This window comes from Manis javanica, chromosome 2 (genome assembly GCF_040802235.1).
Source record: "Manis javanica isolate MJ-LG chromosome 2, MJ_LKY, whole genome shotgun sequence".
NCBI classification, from domain to species: domain Eukaryota; kingdom Metazoa; phylum Chordata; class Mammalia; order Pholidota; family Manidae; genus Manis; species Manis javanica.
The window spans coordinates 104138683-104163135 of NC_133157.1; the positions used below are offsets into that span (position 1 = coordinate 104138683).

The 24453-nt window shown below is 41.0% G+C and overlaps 1 protein-coding gene across 8 annotated transcripts in view; it reads left to right on the plus strand.

Annotated features, from left to right (window-relative positions):
- Nucleotides 1-5892: 5892 nt before the first annotated feature.
- MPP7 (MAGUK p55 scaffold protein 7) overlaps nt 5893-24453 on the plus strand; it is a 258386-nt gene continuing 239825 nt past the window's right edge. For 4 of the 8 annotated variants that reach the window (XM_073229018.1, XM_073229021.1, XM_073229024.1 and 1 more), the window contains exon 1: nt 5893-6083. The gene's annotated coding sequence lies outside the window, so the exon portion shown is untranslated. Of the gene's footprint in view, nt 6084-8434; nt 8546-24453 lie in introns of all 8 variants that reach the window. The other 4 variants (XM_073229022.1, XM_073229026.1, XM_073229019.1 and 1 more) reach the window with 3 other exon arrangements.

The following is a 24453-nucleotide window of genomic DNA, read 5'->3' on the forward strand; positions in this document are numbered from 1 at the left end:
GAAAGGTATCTTTTCCTAATTTGACTTCATCAGCTAAGCCTCTTCAATTACACTACGTCTCTGGCTCACAGCTCTTCCCCCTTTTGTGAAAATGTACCCATGTCTGCCTACACACAGACATGGGTACAGCTACCATGATTCCACCACCAAACCCTGGGCAGAACGACTAGATCCAGGCTTTGACTCCTCACCAGGTGGAAGCAATGGACTTTTCTCCTTGAGAAATTTGAAATGTGGAACTGAGAGATGCAGCGCCTGAGAGATGACAGAGTTGAGTCACACAGAAGGCAGTGCTGTAGGGGGAAGATGCTGCCATTGAGCCTTGGGTGTCCAAACCCTCCAGTGATCCCTAGAGATAATTCAGTCTCGTTAATATGTTGTACACACACACACACACACACACACACACACACACACACACACTCTTTTAAAAATAAGCTTTATTTTTTAGAAAACTTTCAGATTTATTAAAAAAAGTATAATGATAACACAGAGTTCCCATATGCTCTGTACCAATTTCCCCCTATTATAAATATCTTAGTGCAATACATTTGTTACAATTAATGAACCAATACCTGTACATTGCTCTTAACTAAAGTTCATACTTTATTTTAGTCAGATTTCCTTAATTTTTACATGATGTTCTTCCGCTGTTCCAGGATTCCATTTAGGCTACCATTTTAAATTTACGTGTTGTGTCTCCTTAACCTACTCTTGGCTGTGATTATCTCAGAGGTGTCTTGTTTTTGAAGACCTTGACAGTTTGGAGGAGTACTGGTCAAGTATTTTGTAGAATATTCCTCTATTGGGATTTGTCAGATGTTTTTCTCATGATAAGATTGGGGTTATGGGGTTTGGGAGGAAGACCATACCTAGTTATCAACAGGAGTTATGACTGTTGGTGTTGGCCTTGACCACCTGGCTGGGGGAGTGTTCTTCAGGCTTCCCCAGTGTAGGGTTACTTTTCCTTCCTCCTTCTTTCAGACCCCACTCTTTGGAAGGAAGTCACTCTGCACAGCCCACACTTAAGTACTTGAGGGGGGAGCATCTACATAAATTATTTGGAATTCTTGGAAACCTTATCTCTCAAAAAATTATTTGAAGATTTGTCTTTTCCCCCCACAACACATATTTTTAACTTATATTTATATGAAACAGTTTGGGTAGCTTTCAACAACAACAAAAAGCCCTTTTAAAATCATCCGTTTCAGGAGAAGTGAACTCAAATACTTCTGGGTGGGTAGTGGGGAGAATGAGTGAAGCAGGTTGGATGTGATACATGGCAGATGTCAAAGCACATGGCATCTTCACAGGGGGCACAGCTCTTTGCTCTTGGCAATTGTTGCCACCTGGAGATGTAGGTCAGCTTTGCCATATATATCTTTTTGAAAAAAATAGAAACTGGTAATTTTGGATTCTATATGAAATCTCCTATTTTAAAATGTTGGCAACTAACCCAAATTTCTACAAATTTTGTGCTCACCCAACATAACTTCAGTTTGTGACTTCTGGGTAGATTAATGATTACATGTATTATTCATATGGAAACAGCCTCAGAAAGGTAAATGAGATGTCCTCAGTCATACCACTACCTTTTGTGTCTGAACTGGGATTGACATTCAAGGCTCTAACATTATTGCATATTCCTTTTTTCTGAAGATTCTTCAACAATTTGTTAGCTTTCTCAGAATCATCTGTACTTTGTTCTAGATTCACTGACTTTAATGAAATACATGGAAATATTTGGAAGCTGGAACACCTCTTTCATCAAGCCTATTCCAATTAAGTGATATCATTAATCCTATTCATGTGCTATTGGCTTTATTTTCCTTTGTTCCTTGCTAGAGTCCATGGTTCTCTTGTTTGTGTAGTCACTTGTTACACTGGAGATGAACAGGGGCTCAGGCAAATGCCCACATTGGCAGTAATGGTTGCAAATGCAGAAATCAGAATTCTGTAATCTCCCAGAGGCTATGAATTTTGCCTTAAACATGTTTGTATTCTTTTCCCCAATCCAGTACCCACCACAATACCCGGCACACAGTAGGTGCTCAACAATGTTTGTTGAATAAATGACAGTCATTAATGACTTAAGTAAGATGAAGTATCAGCAAACGATAATATTGATGGCAACTAAGACAAACCAGATAGTGTGGAAATGAAAATATTTGGCATTTGTTAATGAGAACTAGGGATTCTAAACATCACAGAAGCTCTTAAAGAGGTTATATAATTCAGTTGTTTACAGAGCATAATTTGAACTTTAGATTATGACTATCATCCACCATTCTTCTCTGTGGGGACATTAACCTTTAGTCAGTTCTTCACTGGTATTATGCATATCTTGCATTCTTAAATTTATTAGTATCTAGTGTATCTCTATATATCCTCTTGATGACATGGTTTCATTTTTTTAAGCCTTAGAATTTAAACTCGCATGTATCAGAGACTTAAGTTCTTTTGCTTCCTGCTCATATACCTGAGAATGGGAGTTTTTAGCTAAAGGTACAGTCATGAGGAAGTTAATACATAGAGGCAGTGAAACAAAAAGTCTGGTCTCCTAAAGTACTGTTGCTGGCCTTGCCCAGGAACCCTGGGAACACCCGTGGTGTGTACACATCCTCACACTGTTCCTCCTGCTGTAGCTTGAGTGGCTAGTTTGCTACAGCTTCTCCACATGTTTAATTTTCTGTGCATAATGAGGAGTTACTCATTAAAGTGGTGAGATGAGAAAGTTTTTGCTTCCCAGGTCAGCACTAATTAATGCGTGTGTGTAGCTGTTTCATGGGGAACGTTAGTTCAAGAGTGATTTTGCTTGCACTACTCCCTGGTGAGCTCTGCAAGGTAAGTACAAAGATGCCTGAGATTAATTAAATGGAAATTCTGAATTACTCATTTCAGTGTATATGCATTTTTTTCTCAACTTTTCTATCCATGCCCTGCTTTCTGAATGTAAAGTGCTTATTCCAGTCCCAAGTATTACAAAGTAGAGATGGTCTTTGTTCTTTGGGTCTGTTCCTGCACAAAGAGAGTGGCTAAATAATGACAAGACTAATTTTTTGGTACTGTTGTAACTGTCTTCTAATCATGGCAGAAAGATTTCTGATCTTTTTTAAAAAATGCTAAATGTAATTGAAAAACAATTTTTTATCCTAACTTCAAATGCCACAGGTATGAAGAGTGTTTTAAAACTACTCCAAACTCCTTTGAACTGACAGCTTTCCAGACACAGGCAAGTGGGAGGGTGGGGCTTACTTGGTGTAGTATGAAAACCTTGAAGCGTTTCGTGTCTGTATCTATATCCATGTTTATATCTATTTCAATCAGATGGGCATACATTACAGTGCACATCTGGTTTGAATATCTGAAGGCTTGATCACAAGGAGGATGAGGCTCCTCAGGATAGTATACCGCATATAAGCAATCATCTGCCTCTTCGATGGGTTCCATCATTCCAGAGGGTCTTGATTTACTGTAACATGTATGGTGATATACTATGCTAAGACCCACATACAAGTTTATGCAAAGGGATTAACAGGTCCAATGGTAATCAAGGTTTGGACCCCCCTCATATCAAGCTGTCACTCCTCACCCGTTCTGTTCAGAATTACTGGACAGCCATTTACACATAAGTCCTTGAGGAGGCAGCCAATTGCTAATTGCATCAGAAGCCAATATTGAATAGTTGAAAAATAGACAAAATCAATAGAATAGGCCACAGTTGTTGCTAATAGTTTAGATATATGTTTCTTTCACAGGTAGAATTGGTGGATAAAACTTTCCCATTTTAGAATGTGTTCCAAATTAATCCATTCAGCAAATGTTCACTAGGCACTTAACTGTGTGCCAGGCTGGTGATGTCCCTGGGGATACCATGGTGATTAAGTCAAAGTCTCTCCCTTCATGGAGACAGTTTCTTTTGTTTCAATTATAAGCAACACCAAGCTGGTATTTTTAGTGAAGAGAAACAATATTCCCCTAAACATATAGTTTTAGAATTCTGATAAAGGGCCTTTCAGGTTAGGGAGAGCTAAAGCAGAGTTTCCTAAGTTCCTCTCTAACAGACCCAAAGGTACTCTACCTTACTAACAGGATCACTGCTCTAATGAGTTAAGTAGGTGTTTTTGCTCAGAGTATACAGGGACACCTTTTCAAACTATCATTTAGGATTTCATTTATTACATGGGTTCCGTAAAAAAAGGGTTAGGTACTGAGGTTACTGTCCTCCGTAGAGCTTTACCATATTCTCAGGAAAAAAGAGAGAAGTAGATTTGTCCTATTATTTGTTTGGCATTTCTTCTTCTTACTTAAAGTTCACGTTTACTTTAACATTCCTTTCCTTCTTCAGGTTTGTTTTTTGTCAATCTCCTTTTTTTTCCCCCCACATTCTTTTTTTTTAATTTTTTAAAATTTTGGTATCATTAATCTACAATTACATGAGGAACATTAAGTTTACCAGATTCCCCCATCATCAAGTTCCCCCCACATACCCCACCAGTCACTGCCTAACAGCATAGTAAGATGCTATATAATCACTACTTGTCTTCTCTGTGTTGTACAGCCCTCCCCGTTCCCCCCCCCCCCCACATTATGTCTTTTTGCCCACATTCTTAATGGATTTGTTAGGGGAAGTACTTCATTGCAAATAAGACTATTTCAGAACCTCATGGGAATGATAACATGTACGACAGTAAGACAGCCAGAAAGGTAAGGGGGTGTGGTCCCCAGGTGAGGTATGCTTTACCTCTGGGTAGGATAACAGGGGCCTGGCTGAAGTGGTCTGAGAGCTCAGATTACATTAACTATGGGTCAGGTATCAGTACAACTCCCTCCTCCTCAGCTTGCAGTTTTCAAAGTCCAAGTTCCATCTTGAAGTGTGGTCACATTTTTTTGTTTCTTAAAATTCCCTGCATTAGCCAAATTTTCTAATTTGTATGTTCTAAATTTCTTTCTGTAGCTTAGTTTTTTTGGTAAAAGGTTTATTTATTCTCTATTTAAAAATTTTTTTTTGGATTCTAAATTCTTCCTGTCAGGGAGTTCTCCTATTAACTGTTTACAGTGGAGTGCATTCTACACTATGTGTCGGGTAAACAGTAGTTACTCAGAGAAGGATATTTGGGCGCCTCGGCGTTATTAGAAAAGTTCTTAGAGGGGGCCGACACCAGTTCATATTTTTGGACGGCCCTCAGATGTAGTGTACATTACTGTATTTTCTTCTACTGTGTAATGAGTCCTTTCGTTATCCCCAAAGTTTGCCTTCACCGTTCTCTTTACAATTTTTTTCTAATTGTAAAAGCAGTCCATTCCTTTTTGGAACACAAAAAGGTAATTATAATAAAAAAAAAAAACCCTCACGTATAATTTTGCCAGGAATGAAAGCACTTTATGCCGTTTCTTTGCATATGACTAGTTGCCTCTGAATCTTAGGCAGCACTTAAAAAATAACCACCAAGTCTCTCTAAATTCGAGCGATGTTAAAGATTAGGTGTTATTCATCAAGTTCATACGGTAATCAAAGAATCGCAGTGGGGGAAACAACTCGCATCTGGCCAAAGAACCTGGGTATCCCGGGCTCTCTTTAGGGAGTTTTCGTGTCCTCGAACCCAGCCATCTCTGCAGCTACCCAAAGACGAAGCGGGCGCGGGCGGAGCTTCCGATGATTGAAGGTAGAGCGAGAGGAGCTACGGAGTTGTCGCCAATCAGGGCTCTGCTCTGTTTTCCCTTTCCAGCCAATGAGGGAGCTCTACTGGCGAGGCGCTCCTCAAGTCGGAGATGCTTGCCCCTATCAGCAGGCGCCTTTTACAAGACGTACGCTGCGCCCACGCCCTGCCCCTCTACACCCCCTCCTCCGTGTCCCCGCCCCCCCGAGGGAGGGGGCCAGGCGGTTACTCGCTGCGCTGGAGGGGAGCGGGGGCCGGGCTCCTGCTTGGCTCGGGTGTTACGCGCCCGCTGAGTCGGTGCCGAGGCCGCTGGCTCCTGATTGTCCTTTGCGGCGGTCGCGGTGGCTGCCTTCTTGCCTCCGGTCCCGGGGCTGCGGGGCTAGAGCGGTCGCCCCTCCCGTGGGACACGGCTGCCCAGAGCAGGTAATGGGCCGCCGGGGCTGCAGCGCCCGTCGGAGCGCCACCGCGGCGCGGGTAGTGGGGTCTACTCCGGGCTGCTCCTGCCGCCGGTGCCGGGGCCCACCGGGCTGCGTCACCCGGAGCCCATGCCGGCCTCTAGGCGCCTCCGCTCTCTGTCCGCGGCACCTTGCGGGGAGGTGGGGGCGGGGTCGGAGGGGGAGGGGCAGGGCCGCGGCGCGCGGGACCCTTTGGGGATCCCTTCGGACTCGGGGTGAAGCGGCTGGGCCCAGCGGAGGGCGGGAGGACGTGCAGGTGGAGGGGAGACTGCGGGTTTGAGTCACAGCCAGGCTCCCGACGGTAAAGGTCGTACTTACTGATAAGTAGCGATAAGCTTAGTGGCTTTTTAAAAATTAAAACCGAAAGGTGTTTCTACTTGGGTATTGTTTGTTAACTACCCATTTTCTGGGGACCGGCTTCGCAGTGCAATTTACGCATTGACATTACGCGAACTTGCTAGGGGACTTATTCTTAAGTGACGAGTAGATCCAGCTGTGTGACTCACCTTTGGGCTGCAGTGGGAACCGGTGCCGTAGGAACGAGGGGGAGGAGTATTGAGAAATGCCTGTGCAGGTTTGGAAGGATCGTGGGCGTAGGACCTTGATTCTGTCGCGGATGGGATTAGAATTGTGATTTTTTTCTTTTTCTATTTTTTTTTAAACATTAGTATCCAAATAAAAAAAAGTCTCTCCCAAAACAGGTTTTAGGAATGCACCTGCTACTCATGAAGTAAGTCCTAGGCTATTATTTACATGATTTGGTTTATTTGTAGAGAAGCACCTTGAATTGTTAATCTTTTCTTTGACGTGCTTCAGAGCATTTTTTCGTGAATCGGTTGTGTACGAGTGAAATGGTGAAGGTCACTGGGTTTCAGCAGTGAGGGCACAGTGAGAACTCTTGGAGCGGTGTTCTCACTCTCCTGCCAGGTTCTCTCTAGCTCTGCAGACGGTACAGGTTCCCCCCGCTATCCGCCAGTAGAGCAAGCCTCTGAAACCTTTATAAGCCGAAACAGCATACAGCAAAGATGCAGTTACCATTGATTTATTAAGGAAAAATTTTGAGCGCTCCCAGATCCCAAAAATCACTTCTCTTAGGCTTTTCTGAGACCCTAGGACGCCTCTTGCTAATGGATGCACAAAGTAAATTGAGATGAAGTACATGAGCTTACAGACACCGTTAAAGCTCTGGCCGCTTGATGATACTCCGGTAGAAGGAGCACGGTGGTGGTTCCGCTCCCTGCTCCGGCTCACACTGCCTGTGTAAGGGCTGGCTTCAAAACTAAAGCTGAACGCTTGTTTTCACTTTTAGCCTTTTTTTCGTAAAAGCGAAAATCTTCAGATTCGCGAAAGCAAGCTTTTACTAACGTACTTCCTTTCTTATACGCGAAGTGACGTAATGTGAACTTTAAAAAATGGGGAGATACCTGTATTCAATTTAGCTCTTTTAATTGAGAAGCTCAGAGCACTACCTCCGTTTTAGTATCCGCCTACTCTCCAGAGGTAGAGCCTATCATGCCCATTTTACAAGTACATAAACTGAGAGCCCTAGAGATGAAAGAATTCTGTCCCAGGTCACTTGACTGCTTTATTTTACACTGCAAAGGACAATCTGGTAAGTTACCCACCAGCAAGCAAGCTTTGGCATAACGATTTGGTATCGTGGCACACAAGTCACAGTTGGAGATGGTTATTTACAAGTTGGATACTGTCTCTTAGTTTCCCTCCTCCCCCCACCCTAGGTTGCTAAGATAGTTTGAGTTGCTAGGAAGTTAATTTTTCACACAGGCAAAACAAACAAATCCTAGTGATGCTATGGGAAAATCTCTACATTTTTGGAGGGGGTTCCAAATTAGGGAGCCTTATTTATGTTTGTATCTGTAACTTAGCAGTGTAATAGAAACGGATTGTAATGAGTTTTGGTCATGATTTAGGACTTTGTTTTGGTAAACTTCAATATCAATTGAGTGGAATTGAAAATTTGAAAATCATTTAATTAGAATAACAAACAAAGGAGACAGTGGACATCGGTCTTAGATGGGTAGTTGGGAGGAACCTGGAATGCTGTCAAGACCTGGGGAACGTCAGAGAATTGTCAGGTTATAAGCTTACTGAGAACTTGGAAATGTCTTATGAATTACTGAGTGTAACTGTTCTAATGAAGGAATCCTTTGTTTTCACTGCAGATGTGTTGCATGTAACATGTACCTTTTGACATAATTCTTGTAGGATAGGCATCCTTTACCCAAGCTGTTTCTATTTATTTATTTGTCTTGTATTAATGCTTTTACTTAATTTTTACTCTCCTGTCAATATTTCTAGCACCCAAGGAAAGATTTTCATAAAGAAACCTTTATCATCTGAAAACGAGTCATCTCTTCTGCTGGAACACAGCCTCCTTACAGTTTGGGAAATTGGAGATTTAGGCTGTTGGTAAAGTAATTGTATTTTTACCTGGGGTTTCGTCCCTTAAAAAATAAAATTATGATATTACATGACTTCCACTAGATGGCGCACAGGGTGCTGCTAATTTGGTATTTCAGATTTTTTTTTTCTTACAAGCATTTCACTGACAAAAATGCAAATATGCGGCCAACTGTTTCCCTTGTAATTGCAACTCAGAATTGCAATGAGTGATTTAAGTCAGTTTTATTAAATGCGATTATTTGGAAGGATACGGCAGCTTAAAGTGAAGGAAATTGTTAGTAATTTTAGCAAGAGCTTCTACTAAAAGGCTCTTTAGATCCCAGATCAGAGTATGGATTCATCGGTCCTTATTTATGTACACTGACTTTTTGATTTTTAATGGCTTGTGGTTTGTTTAAATCTTATGTGAACTATGATCTGTTTGAGCACAGTTTTGTTTTCCTTTCCTCAACCACCAATTCTTTAAAAGAAGTGGTAGAATAAAGTGGGTACAGTAGCAATATTATTCTGTACCTACCATGAGCAGATACTTAAATGATAAAAACTTTTTTTCAAGGCATGTAAAACAGTTTTTCCTTGAATGCTTACTTAAACCTTTCTATTCTTTTAGAGAGCATTATTATCAGCTTGCCTCACTTATGGAAGACAGGGGAGCATTATACCTTTGAGGAGATAAGAAAATGTCGTGGTTGTGTTGACAAAAAGCAGTTCCTGTGTTAGGTATGGAACTGGGAGTGTTTGTGATGAGCAAGGACTAGTTAGGATGATTGCATTTTTCAAGAGAAAAATACTGGCCTTCAGTAAAAGGCAGGATAAGAACTTAAGTGGGAACGTCTTTAGGTGGTTGGTGTGTGTTTATTTCAGCTCCACCAAACTCTGTGGCAAGGAGAGCTTTGGTCATTTGCTTCTTGGAACCAGAGCTGGTTCTTGGGGATTTGATGGTGATTTGGGAGGGGGAAAATAAATAGATGCTATTCCTTCTAGGAAGGTGGCTTCTGGCAATGCTGCCAGCCCTTGGGTGAGCAGAGGCGTGGAAAGGTGGGTGGTTGTGAGTACACAGGCAGATAAGGAAGCTGCCTCTGGGTGGGCTCCCAGAGCTCTCTGCACCTGTGCTGACTTTAGCATCCTAAGCTAGGTTGATAGCTATCTTGTGGTGCAAACATGGGCTAGACTACTAACTCTTCAATCTTCAAATTTATGTTTTTAATTTTTAAAATAAGTAGACTCCTGAACGTTATAAAATTTATGAATTGAGTTTGTAAATGAATAGCTTCAAAGAGTAATTTGGCATGTGGTAGGCTCTCAAATTTTGGTAGGTGCTTGACATACTCCTGACACTCTGTTTTGTGCTCCCTTTAAAAAAAGACTTTGTTAGAAATAAGCAAATTTGAATACACATGGAACTCTATTGCTCAAACTGAGGATGTAAGTAGGGGCAGGAAAGAAGCCACCTGGTCTAAATAGTGCTTTGAAAAGAGAAGGGTCAGGAAGGCAGGGCAGTTTTTAGATAAGGGCAGAGATAACTTCACCTGCTCTAGTGTATATATATATATATGGTGAAAGCATCTTACTCAATCATGATAAAAACATATTCTTTGGAAGATGGGGGCCTATTTTTATTTAAAACAGCTTTAATCTTGAGAGTCAAGTATTTCTGAAGGTTATAACTTTTTTTTTGGCAATTGGAAGTTTGTTGAAGCAATGTTTTATAAAAATCTGGAGTTGAGCCAGGGATAAAAAGGATTATGGAGCTATGGACCAAGATTTATCAAGCTTCTTCTGTGCTATTCAAAACAGCTTTCTTCTTCCTAATATGGCTTCTGACTGAACTTCTGAAGATTCTGTTTGAGCCTTTGCTCTTCTGCTTGGAATTTATCTTGGTTCCCAGGAAGACCTATCAGAGTAGACTTTTTAAAAAGATGGTCTAATCAGGGTACAGATAAGCATTTTGACTAGTTTGGGAGAGGAGTTGCAGTGCTGTGGGCCATGAGGAAATGAAGTAACATGATTTTGATTTATTTAGAGTCATTTAAAACTAGGATCAAATTTCACATTTTGAAATTTTCAAAATGGGGATCATTTCATACTTAATGTACATCCGTTGACTATGAAAACTTTATTAGAATGGTGTTTCTCAAACTTAAGCATCACCTGGAAGGCTTGTTAAAACTTCAGTTGCTACACTCCATTCTCATTGTTTCTGGTTTAAGTACTTCTGGAGATGGGTCCTGAGAATTTGCTTTTCTAGCAAAGTCCAAGGTAATGGTGCTGCTGCTCTTACTTCGACAAAGACTGAGGAGTTCCATGGGGAATATGAGTGTCGTGGTTAAGAACACAGGCTTTGACGTTTGAAAGATTTGGATTTGAACCCGTGCTTTGCCACTGACTAGTTTTTTGACTTCAGGCAAGTTTTTTACCGTTCTTTTCATTTCTAAAGGGGAAATGGTTTATTTTATTGTTACAAGTATTAAACAAGTTCTAATGTGACTAAAAGCTTATAGAATAGTGCCTGGCAGGTTGCAAGCATGTAATAAATGTTGGTGTTTAATCATAAAAAACAGTTGGTGCATGAAATAAGTAGAATCCTGAGTCTTATAAACTCGAGGTATGCTTAAGGACAGAAACTTTTACGTTTATGCTCATTCTCCAGCACTGCTGTGAAAAAAATATATGAGTACTCAATTTCATGTTAATGAATGAAGGAGAAGTTTGTGGACCCCAGTAATTTTTCAGAACCATGTTTTAGAGACATGGACTATTCATATTGGTGGTGGTGTTTATGTCTTTTCCCCCTAAAGTGGTTGAATGCTCTGGTCAAGATATGTTAGATTCTCACAATAAACATTGTAGTTTACACTTTGTGTAACAGGAGTCTTAAAGGTTGTTCCTGGTGGTTCACTTACAGGAAGTCCCTGAAAGAGCAGGCTAACCTGTTGTCCCATGACTTTGAGTTGATGACTCTGAATGCAGTTCTTAGACAGTTTCCCTCCAGTTTGCCCAGTTAGTTTTCTCTCTGGGGATTTCTGTGAGCCCACCTCTGTCTGGCAGTCCTCCAAAAGTCAGTCCCCCGCCTTCCCATTTATTTCCCTGTGTGGCAGTTGTCACACTCATCATGACTTTATTTGCTCACTTTTACTGTTTCTTTCACTAGAATGTAACTCTGTGAGGCAGGGACCTGATCTTTGCTCCTGTATCCCCAACATGGGTCCAGAACCTCATAGATGGTGCTTAATGCATATGGGTTAGGTGACTCCCTCCTGTGCGCCTGCCTCCCAAATCAGGTGTGCAGATTTGAGTTAACACCCGGTTCATGGTGACTATCATTGCTGGTACATGCAGAGCCTCTCATTTTATTTTATTGCCTCTTTTCTCTGCATCTCCTATCTCCTTTCTTGTTCCCTGTTCCTGCCCTAGGACCCTCTCTAGGGTATACACTTAATTTCATTAAGTACTGCCGGGTTATTATCTGGAAAGGCTGTTATAGTTTACACTCTTCTCGAGCTGTTCTCCACATTCTTGGTGGCACTTGATATTTTCTGACCTTTTAATTTTTTCCAGTCTGATGGAACAGATGGAGCAGTCTGGGCACAAAGTAATGTGTTGACTGTTGTGATGTGTGATTCTTTGATTACTAATGCAGTTGAGTATCCTATCATATGCTTATTAGCTCTTGGGTTTCCTCTTGTTAATTGGCTTTTATATATTCTTTGCCTCTCTTTCTACTAGATTTTATCTTCCTCCCAACTTTTCTGCCCTAATTTACATTTTTTGGGTATATTCCAGATGTTAAATCTCTTGTTGGATTTTAAGTGATACAAATATCTTCCCAGTTTTTTTTTTACCTGCTTGTCAAGTGTTGTCTTTGAAGTGCTTTATTGAACAGAACCTTTGGTTTTATTATCTTTAGATTCATCCATTGTTTTCACATTCCAGGTCATGTTTAGGAAATATTTCTCCATTTAGTTAACAAATGTATATTTCTACAATTTATCTCTTCCTGTTGTAATTTCCCAGTGGTTTTTGTTTTTATTTCCATTTTCATTACTACAACAATTTTATAGATAGTTGACATCTAGAAATAATGATTCCCACCTGTGTCTTTTTCAAAGCTATTTAGGTGCGTGGTTTTCAACCCTGGCTTTACATTAGAATTAATGAGGTAGCTTTTAAAAAGATATGCCTCCGCGCTCCTCTTCAAGGTCTCCACACTTTTTAAGTGTGTAACCTTTTAACTTTAAACTCCATATTTTCAACCTCTCAGGGCGCTCCTCTCTCTGAGGTCGCCTACACTTTCTAAGTGTGTAAGTGTGTAACCTTTTAATCTTAAACTCTTTCTCTCCAACCTTTCAGGGCTCTCCTCTCTCTGAGGTCGCCTGCACTTCTTTCTCTCGAAGTAACTTTAAATAAAACTTTTATTCTGCTTTCACTACTGTGTCTCTGCCCTTCAATTCTTTGTTGCGGTGGGGACAGGAACCGAGGAAAATACACAAGGCATCGCCCCCAACGTATTTGGTGCTTTGCTTCCGATGGATTTCCATCCCTGTTAAACCGAACTCACCTCTTCCGCCAACAGATGTGGTGCTGTGCAACTCGCATGGATTTCCAACCCTTGGTAAGCCGCATTTGCCTCGCCCCCTGGCTGGAGGCACTCACTCCGCTCACTATCTACCTCTTCTCTGGGAATCCTTCCCTTCCTTCTCTTTCTCTCATGAACCAAAAACAGCCACACTGTGGGCACCGGTCGAGCAGTAAAGGCTATAGGGTGCTCGCCAGAAGACTCCTGTGGCAGGATAAGTTTTGGTCGTGGACCGGGGAAGATTGCATTAGGCACCCCGCCGACTGCAAGACAGTGTCCACGTGACGGAGGCCCACTGTGAAAGCAGCCACTTCCAATCCCGCGGTAAGTCCCCATGCAAGGCTTAATATGTCCATGCAGAGACTTCCTTTTCTGTGTTCTCAGATTTCTCCAACTCGCTGCATTTCTTTTCTTCCCTCTTCCAAACTTTTTGTGTTATCTGCTGGTCAACTAATTGGGGCAAACCCCAAGGACCCCCATTTCATGATCTCTTGGCCATGAGATGTCCACCAAACCCACCTGAAGGCAGCACCCTCCTGTGCCTGCCTTGCGGGGAACCCCTCCCTAGGAGGCAGGTCATGATTGGGTCCTAGGGAATGTCACCCAGAGCAGCCAGGAGACTTCTCCCTTTACTCTCCTCTTCTCCAATGGCTCCCTGCAGGAGCTAAGAGCCTTCTCACTTGCCTTGATTCTATGACCCTTTGTCCCTTTTGCACTAAGTTCTTTCTGTCGTCTTGTCAGCTCTATTTTCCATTTAGAGGGAAACAGACTTTTACTCTGAAGGGATCTGCCGGTCTGACTTAACACTCACTCCCATTTAGGACTCACCTTCAGGCTTAGCCTGCAGCCTACAGGAGCGCCATAGCCTAGGGCCAAAACCTCTTTTTCAGCACAGCAGTTTTTTTTTTACCCTCACAGCTGCCTGCCTCAGCCCAGGCAACCAGATGATTTTTCCTAACTACTTTGGTAGCCTCCCCAGGAACCGTGACCTCCTACCATCCCCTGAAGAGGCTCTCAGATCTCCAGGAGGCTGGCCTGGCCAGAACACTTCTTTATGCCTTTTGCTGACTCTAAAAGCTCAGTTAAAAGCTGCAGCTCTTCCTTTCTTCCACCCTTACCCTGGCATCTGTAATTACTATTAAAACCTTAACCAGTTAAGACTCAGCAAGTATAAAGACCAAAGTTTCCTTAAAAATCTTTGCCCTAGAATCCTATTTTCCCATTTCCTCTGCCCTTGCACCTCCTTCATTCACTGTTCTCTCATAAGCCTTTCCCCTCGCCTGCTTATCACAAGTCAACTTTCTAGCTATTTACCTAGCTCGGTTGAGCCTCCCTTCAGGCTCCCATAAGACCTCACTGTCAGCCTTTGTCAACACCTGCCATGTCTCATGGGGCCACCTGTGGTAAGCCCCCTTTAACCCTTCACTAGGAAGCCACGAGACTCTAGTCCTCCATATCCCACTCGGAGACGCCTGAGGCGGGATGTGTTAGGTCCTGGGCGGCCAGCTGTGGCAAGACTTCTGGGATAGACCCCAGGACGCTGGGCTCTCTAACCCATTCCTCAGGACTCTAGTCTTCTGTCTTGCTTTTGGAGATATCTGAGACAGGAAGAGTTAAATTTCCTTTCTTCCTAGGTGAGTCACACTGTCAGGCTGCTGTTCTCTCCCATTGATCCCGATTCCACCCTGAGACTCTCAAACTCTTAAGTGGGTGGGTGATTGAGCAGAAGTCCCTTGCATTCACGCTTGCTTGTATCTCAGAAGCCAGAAAGAACTCTACCAAGCTTGCAAACTTGATACAGTCCTCTCGTGCTCCTCTCCCTACTTTACTTATGCCCCAATGTCAGCTTACAACTAAACTTAGCTGAGCAAAAGAGTTAAAGAGGCTTGTAAGTCTACTAGCAGACTTCACTTGTCTGATACTAAGTTTCCCATTAGAAAGACTGCTGTTCCCTCAGTAGATCTAACTGAAGTTATAATGACAAAGATGTTTTGTGGAAAAAAACCTCTTCTGTGTGTAAAGACAGGCCTAAAGAATGCTAGCGTAATAGTTAACAGCTTACTCTTGTGCCTAATGTCTTAGTAATATGTTTACTCAGGAAGACAAAATCTTAATATTGAAAGTTTAGTTTTGCTAACTATGTGACCTCTGTGTATCTGCCTTTAAAATCTTTTATTGTCACTTTGGCTAAATGAATAACTAAATATTGTTTCTTAATAACTTACAATCTTATTTTAAGCAATTGCCTTAAACATTTTCTTCCCAAAATCAAATTCAAAAGGTACTTTTACCTCTAGTTAACTCCAAGATTTTCCAGAAGTCAGAAAATTTCCTCCCAATACAGGAAAACATTTTAGCTAATTCAGCTTATACATTTAATATGTAATTACTTGGGAACCACTGTCAAATAAATGATGCTAAACTTTAGATGATTAAACTGAAGACTGAGTAAACTAAGGAGGATAATTTTAATTTTCATGACGTTTTGTTTCAAATGTTGCTAATCTCTTAAACAGAAAAAGTGTGTTTAAACTTTTTCTCTTAACTTAGCTTACAACAGTTTAGTAAATTATATCTTTAAAGCAGAATTGAAGCAATTATCTTTCTCTATCTGATCTCTCCAGAATTTAGAAACTCAGTAACTATTTTCATATTTTATGGCATCATTATTATTTGCATAAGTTCAATAAGAATCCGCTCTCCTTGTAACAGGACACAATTGAAAACACTGGTTATTACCAAGACTTTGACTGGAATGTCATATTTGAGACACATGCATAGACTCAGATATGAACAGACAGCTTTAAAGAACTAAGATTGACTTTATGGAGCCAACAAAGCCCCTTGGAAGACCTGGCCTGGTACCTTGCTTACAGGGTTCTCAGCACCCTTACCAGGTGAGTAAGGAAGGTCTCTTCCCAGCGGGTGCAAGAACCTCAAAATATCTTGGAGACCCCAGGAAGAGAGGAATTCACCCGAATCTACAGGTACTGCAGGCAAAACCTGATGACAAGTTTGGCTTGGCTTTTCTGGCCTTGAGAGGCCTTTAAAAGTCCAATCTGAAATTCCTTAATGGAAAGTTCCAGCAAAGCACATTTAAAAGATCCTATGTGATCAATTTCTCTTTTTGCTGCTCTTCTTGCTGCACTTATGCAAATAATAAAGCCAAGTGTTCTAAAAGCTAAACTTATTTTCTTAATATGGGTACCTCTAATAAAAATGAGGGTAACTTTAGAGAGAAAAGCATTGTTTCAATAGTGCAGCTTTATCTATACTAGATTCTACTAGTCATTGTGAAATAAACTAAATCCTGAATTCTAGTTTCCTCAAATAGCTATTTATGACTATCCAAATGTTCCCAGTTTTCTCCCATCTCAATTAAAAATCTTACTATTCCTAATCCTCATATTTGGCCATGCAGTCTTAATCTTCTTGTCAAGTTTGTTCTTCCAGAATAGAAGGTCCAACTCCAGATGCTGCTCAGACAAGGATTTCAACCTCTGTCTCTGATAAGCAGTGAGTGAAGAAACTAGCTGATCAAGTCTCAGATTCATCAGAGGCTCTCAGAATCATAAGGAGTTCAGTTCCACTTTTAGAACTGGGCATCCTGGCCATGACTCTTTGCTAAACTCCTAATGCTTTTACTAGCCACACTGTGTAAACCATGCTTACTAAACCTCTTAACTAAATTTATTTCTTCCAGATTACAGTCCCTTGAGATTAAAGTCCTGTTGTCCTGAAAATTCAAGCCCTTACCAACTGATGTTAGCCAACTTCCTGAGGCCAGTGCTTTATCAGAATATGCCACATCTATACGTCAGTCCCAACAGGTTTTAAGAGAATTTGGACTCTCAGGTCATAGCCTGACCCATCAGAGGACAAGCCTCTCTATAGCCCAGGGACCCAAGTCCTCATCAAAGTCTGGAAAGATGGGTCACCCCAATCTCAACTGCAGCCTATTTGGGAAGGACCCTACGCTGTCCTTATGTCTACCCCCTCAACTGTCAAAGTCCCTAAAGTTGCCAGCTGGATCTATCATTCTTGTATAAAGCGGTGGAAAAATCCAGCGATGCAAAATCATGAGACCCAAGAATCCAGCTACACCTGTGACCCTGTAGGAAATCTAAAATATCTCTTCAAGTGACAGCCACCTAAGATAAGTGCTCCATAATTCCAGTTCTCTCTTTCTGAGCATCCTTATGAGAGTGGGATATACTATTCATTTCCTGTGCTATTGTGAAACCCTTCCTTTACCCAGCAATATTTCTGACCTTGTTAGGTTTAAACCTTAAAAAAAAGAATGGCCTTACACATGCCATTATTACTATTATTAACTCTCACCGTATTAGTTCCTCGGCTAGCTGAACCAAATCTTCAAATCCCTCACAGGGTGGGTGTGGCCCTGGCTAGCCCCTTTCATCCCCCTCTTTGGAGTAGTAGTATGATCTCTCATATTCAGACCCTGCTTGCTATACCTTCTAATCCAATTTGTGTCTTCTCGCCTAGAAGCAGTCAAACTGCAGATGGTTGTAAGGCAAGGATTCCAACCTGTACCGCTCCAATGACAACATCATCTCCATTCTCACAGGACCACTTGACAGACACCCCTTACAGCCAGTCTGAGTCCTCCTTGCCTCAACAAACAGCAAGCAGCTAAAACCCCTAACTGGGTGCCCTTACTGTCCTAATCTCCACCATCCCCACAGTAAGCAAGGAGGGGGACCCAAATAACTACATCATCCCTCACAAGCAGGAAGCAGCCAGAGCGGTCATCGCCCTCGCCCCAATGATTGGGTCCCAACTGCTCGAGGGGGTATGTTAGGCAGGAAAATAGATGTGAGCAGGGTGGAGGGAGAACGAGGTCAGTAAAGCCCCCTAGAAAGGACTCAGGTAACCAGTTAAAACTAGAAATCCAGAAAAGACTCAAGAGTTAATGAATTAATTAGTTAAAGCTCAAAAGGTCAAGAGCCTCTTGGCCTTGAATGTTTGAATATTCCCTACATAAAAGTTTCTTCATTGTGTCAATTAGATCATTGTAAGATTTACTCTATCCTGCTAAAAGGCCCACCTATAAATAGCATAATAAAGACAGGGAGATCCCACCTTAAAGCCAAAATTGCAGTTTGAAAAAAAACCCAGGAAGTTTAAGAAGAAAGATTCTTTTTTTTTTTAATTTTGTTACCATTAATCTACAATTACACAGGCAACATTATGTTTACTAGACTCCCCCCATCAAAATATACTTAACATATACTCTTTAGCAAACAAATAACTCTGCCTGCCTTGGAGGAAGGACAGTCTTGATTGATAAGCTAATTTTGCAGAATTAACCTAGAGGACTGAAGAAAATTAATGTCTCATCAAAGATACTTGAGACCACTTAACAAGCCCACACCCTAGCCCTTTGTCATGTTTCTGAAAAACCCTTACTAGGGGGATCCCCCAACCTTTCAGCGGGCTCCTCTCCAAGGTCACCCATACTTTCTAAGTGTGTAACCTTTTAACTTTAAACTCCCTTATTTCAACCTCTCAGGGTGCTCATCTCTCTGAGGTCACCCACACTTTCTAAGTGCGTAACCTTTTAATATTAAACTCTTTCTCTCCAACCTTTCAGGGTGTTCCTCTCTCTCTGAGGTCACCTGCACTTCTTTCTCTCTAAAGTAACTTTTAAACAAAACTTTTACTCTGCTTCAAAAAAAAAGATATGCCTCCATTTACCCTAGATAAACTGAATTGTAATGTAGAGGGAGTGCAGCCCAGCAACTATTTTTAAAACCTCTGGTGGTACGGATGTATAGCCATGGTTGAAACCGTGTGTTAAAAAAAACGAAATTCAACTGAATAAAATGTAAAGATTTTGTTGGCTTTATTTGGTGATTCATGAATGGGACAGCATCCCATCTAGCAGACAGCACACAGTTCTGAGGAGCTTTACAAAATGAGAGGCAGAGGGAGCAGGACAAGGAGGTTATACAAGCAGAAAGTGGATCCGTGTGGTGAGGTCTCTTTCCTTCACGGGATGTCAGGGGGTCTGTCAGGTGGATTAGCTCATGCCTGCTGACTGGGTAGTTCCTGATTGACTGGATCATGATTCCATTTCTGAGAGAGCTGTAACTGTAATTAAGTGAAGTCTCTGATGATGTGGTACTTAGCATAATCAATTTACGTCTTTGTTAGATTCCTAGTTATTTCAGTTTTTGTTTCTATTGTGAATATCTTTTTTCTATTTTTTTTCTGTTGATATGTATCTATATATGTAAATCAGCTAATCTGTCTATACTTAATGTCTGGGGCAGTTTTGCTGAACTTTTACAGTATTTTAATGGCTAGTTTTTCTTTTGGATGTTCTATGATTTCATTTTTGAATAAGGACCATTTGTCTTTTTCCTTCCAATTTTCATTACCTTGTCTTTTGTTTCTTTGCCTTACTGCATTTCTCTAGACAGGTAGTGAGTGAGTGATCTGTTACGAGTAACAGAGATAGTGGCCTGTTGATGACTTCATACCTTACAGGGAATTCATCCATAGTTTCTCCTTTCAGAAACTTTTTTTTATTGTTTTTGATTTCTTTGTTGATGTGACTTCATTGGTTTTAAAAACTTGAGAAATAAGCACAGAATTCTTTCTGATTTTGGTAAGGTAACTCTCATAGATGTTACATTGCTTTTAATCCTGAAAAGTTAATGTTGTGTATATTGAGGTTTTTAAATTAAATATTTGAATTATTTTCATCAGGCTTTTCCAAAGTAAGTTATTTGTAATGACTCTGGTTAGTTGAAAGCCATACTGCATTTGGAAAACAAAGTGAAAATTGTTATGCATTTAACTCTGAATTTTTAAGAATTTGTTGAAGTATAATAATATACCTAGAAAAATGCATATCCTATGTATATACATACATATATGTGTATGTTCCAATGCATATATCGTGTGTGTGCAGCTCAGTAATTCACAAACGAAACACGCTGTGTAACTACTCTCAGATGAAGAGATGGAATCTTAACAGAACCGCAGAAGCCACCCTCCAGCTCCTTTCCAAGGTCCTGACTTGTAACAGTGTGCAACCTTGACCAAGGCTCCAATCCTTGGAGCTATAGTTTTCAAACTTTGGGTTTCAGTACCACATCACACTCCTGAATTTTATTAGGGCCCTTTTGTTGATGTGGTTTAAAGCTATCAAAATTTACGGTTTTAGAAATGCAGATAGGAAATTTTAGAGTATTAACTCAATAATAACTTGTTATATGTTAACATAAATTATACTTTATGAAAAATAACTTCATTAAAATAAGTGAGAAGAATGGCATTGTTTTATGTTTTTGCAACTCATTTTCATGTCTAGCTTAAAAGAGGCCAGCTAGACATTAAATTCGTGTCTGTTTCTATATACTATTTGTTGTGATTTGTTGCTTGGTAGAAATAGATGAAGGAAATCCAGCCTCACACAGACCTGCAATTGGAAAAGGAAAGGAGGATTTCAATAACTTTTTAAAGATAATCCTGCTTATTCTCACTGATACTACACCAAAACTCTGTAAGTAAGAGTTTCTTAATTGCAGAGTGGAATCTGGACCCATACCAATAAATGTTTCTTATTCTGTTATATTTAAATATCTTAGTTTTATGATTGCATTTGAAAAAGATCACATTTATTAAAGTCACCAGTGATCACATCAGAAATACTTTAGTATTGAGAAAGCTGTCATTGGCAAATAGAATTTTTCTCAAACCCTAATTTTTCCTTGAAAGCTCACATTTTATAATTGGCAGCATATTATCTGTGGGGTTGTTTTCCTTGAAGCAACAGGTTCACTGCTCATTTCTGAGAAAATATCGACTTTCTGTTCTCTGTCCTTTGCAGTTATTTCATCTAAGCATGATACTCCATTGGGGGGAAAAGCTGCTAGTTCAGCTTGCATATCAAATGATCGGCACTTCTTTTCCTGAAACAACCATCAGATGTCAGTGTATAGCATAAGTTTTTATGTGTGCTTTCTGTTTTGTCACACAAACTAATACTAAAAGACATGTATTCAAGGGTTTAGAGTTCACACAATTGTTGGCTTTTGCTGTTTCATCAAGGACACTCGTGAGATCGGCACTGTTTTCTGAGTTTATAGCGGTGAGGACGGTACAGCTGGAGGCACTGCCCTGCTTTGTTCCCCAGGTGCCAAAGTTTTATACATCCTTGATTCTTTGTTATCAGTGCGAATGTTAGTACAGTGAAATTCACAAATAACCTCTCAGCATAACTCTAAAAATAGTTTTGATGTCATGGGTGTCCTGAAAGGTTCTTGGGGATCCCCAGGGTTTCATGGATGACTTTTAGAACAGCTGGCTCATACTGGTCGTCTGCTCTGAGGATGCTAAACTGTATCCAACTTATCCTTCACTTCTTTACTCCTAAAGCTAACTTCTTAGAGGCAGGACCTGCTACTTCTTGGCTTGGCTGTGCTGTATTTTTCCCCATTAAAGAAAGTTGAGTAAGACCAGGGAAGAAAATATTTCTGAGATCCACAGCTGCAGACCTGGATAAAGCTGTTATTTTTGTTGTCTTATCACAGTATGTAACATCCATAAAAATGCTAATGCTTGTCTTGGTTGACTTTACTCATCTTTTAAGGTGAAGGTAATCACAAAGAGAACTTAAAGAAATGTCTGTGTATTTATCAAGAAGTATTTGTTTTGGTAATGTCATCATAGTTTAACCTGTTGTGATATAATGAATCATAAGAAATGCATACTTGGTCATTCATATGACCAAATATATGTTTCCCAGGTATACTTGGTCTTCATCCACAGTTTCTGAAAACACTGCCGAGTCTTAAAGGTGAAGCCGGTGTTTTGTCATCTTAATGAGAGACTTTTGGACCCCTACCCAAGGGCAGGGACTGGAGATTGGATCAGTCAAGGGCAGATAGTTTAGTTAATCATGACTATGCAATGAAGCTCTCACAGAACCCTCTGAGAAGAGCTTTTTGCTTTCGCTCTCTCTCCTCTGTCTGGTTGGATCCTGCTTCTTGGTTGGAGAGAACTTCTATGCTTGGGGAACCAGAATGCCTCCATGTGCTACCAAGCCAGGCCCCAAGCTCCACAAGGATAGAAGCTCCTTTATTTGGGACCTTGCCCTCTATCTTTCTTCATCTGACTGTTAACCTGTATCCTTTACGGAATCCTTTATTAAACTGGTGAACAGAAGGGTTTTCCTGAGTTCTGTGAGGCACTCTAGCAAATTAACGGAACCGAAGGGGAAGGTTGTGGGAACCTCCAGTCTAGCCAGTAGGTCAGAAGCACAGGTAACTGCCTGGGGCTTTGCAACCAGCATCTAGAGTGGCAGGTGGAGGGCAGTGTTGGAAGACGGAGCCCTTAACCTGGGAATCTGGTGCTGTCTCTGGGCAGATAGCATCAGAATTGAGTTCTCCAACACCCTGCTAGTGTTTGAGAATTGCTTGGTGTAAGTATGTGTGGGAAGACCACCCTCCAACATTCTTAACACACACTGGAATCGGGTCTGGGTACCCGAATGAAATTAAAGTATTATTGCTGTGTATAGTATTGTTATTGTAATACATACATGCAGGGAAAAAAGACACCATTGCATTTGGGGTTGGATGAATGGGAATGGCACCTGTTGTAATGCTTTTTATTGAATGTATGGTTTAACATAGTCCGTTGTTTTATTTCCTGTTAATAGTAATCACATGTTTATTTGATTCACCTTCTATTTTTTGGCAAAATTGCTTCGTGGCTGGTGAGGTGTGCCTCTAGCTGGAGTCAGGCAGGGCTGATCATCCCTCTTTTTGTGATATTCTTGACCATTGATAATCATTGCTTCAGTTTATTAGGGGTTTACAAAATGGTGATATAGTCCTATCTTTTTTATTTATTAGGATACTTTAATAAAGAGAATATTTCCTCCATCAATTATTTGAGATATAGTTGTATAGAAAAAGCAGGTAAGTGTTTGATTGTTTTTCTTTAACAGAAACAGTTTTCACCATTCAGAGGTGGCCTATTAGATTATAAGACAAGTCTGTTCAGGATGACTAAATTAAATTGGTCTTTCTATCATTTTTCTTTGAAATACCACACTAAAGTGCACTGGTTTTTAGAAGTAAAGAAATACAAAGGAATCTTAATAGAAAAGGCCTTGTGTTATATATCTGAAAGTAATTTAATTCATTTGAAATAAAAAAATATGGTAGATACACGTCTTGGTGCTTTTTAGAGATTAATTTTTATTTTGAATTAAAAATTTTCTTGCCTCTTAGAATAATGTACTTATTGCATGAAATTACCCTTTTATGTAGCTTACATTGTATTCTGAGAGCAGACATGAAAATGTGTAAGGCATCCTTGCCTTCAAGGTGTTTATAGTATAGTAGGTGAGAAGCTGGTCTATATTATGTAAATTATTATTGTACTCAATGATGAATGATGAAAGTTGCATTTATTACAATTTTAAGATAAATTCTAGCCACCGAAATAAGCAGGCGACGAGAGGCAACAAAGGGCCAGGCAGTTTATTTGAGCGCAATTCCCAGGCGGGGTTCACCAGTCTGAAACACAGGCTGGGAAGTCGCCCTCAGCAGGGCAGGTGGGGAGTTTTTATAAGCACAGGGAAGGGAGTGGGGGGGAGTGGGCCGTGCCAGGGGTATGTGGGCAATTTTTATTGGCTCAGGGTCGGGTGATGGACAGCCAGAGGTCTCCTCCTTCCAGATGGAGGGGGTCTGCATCTGGGGTTTGTCTGCACCGTCAGGGGACTAGAATCCAGGAAGAGCTGTCCTTTCCTTCCTTATATGGCAGCTATTTGGTGCTGTCTTTGTTCCGCTTGCACTGTCCTTGCTTTCCTCCCTCCAGTGCCTCCATCCTTACATTCCAGCCTTTTGGTCACAATGGGCAGCGACTCAATCTGGCTACTTCTGGCTGACAAGGAGTGTCGTGGGGGGGTTTTCCTGGCATGTAGTTACATTGTTCTGACTGCACATATCCTGCCTTGCTTTTTCCAGAGGCCCTCACCTTACTCTGTCTAAGCTTATGGTCCCTGTCTCATTTTCCCCTCTACATATAGAGACTCTAGCTGCTGCTAGGGAAAAGGGGCGAACTGCTCTGGCTGTTTCATGCTGAGAGGGGGTGCAGTAAAGGGTGCAGCTAGGTTTCCATCACTGGTCAGTTGAGAGGGCCTCGGAAGGTTGGCGCTTCTATTCTGGGTTTCATTTCTATTACTATTTGCAGTTTTGTGGCTTCTAGGCAAGATAGAACAAATTGTTATTAGGTTAAGTAGCAACATCTGGAGTTGGATTCTCTATTATGGAAGGACAAACTTGATGAGATTAAG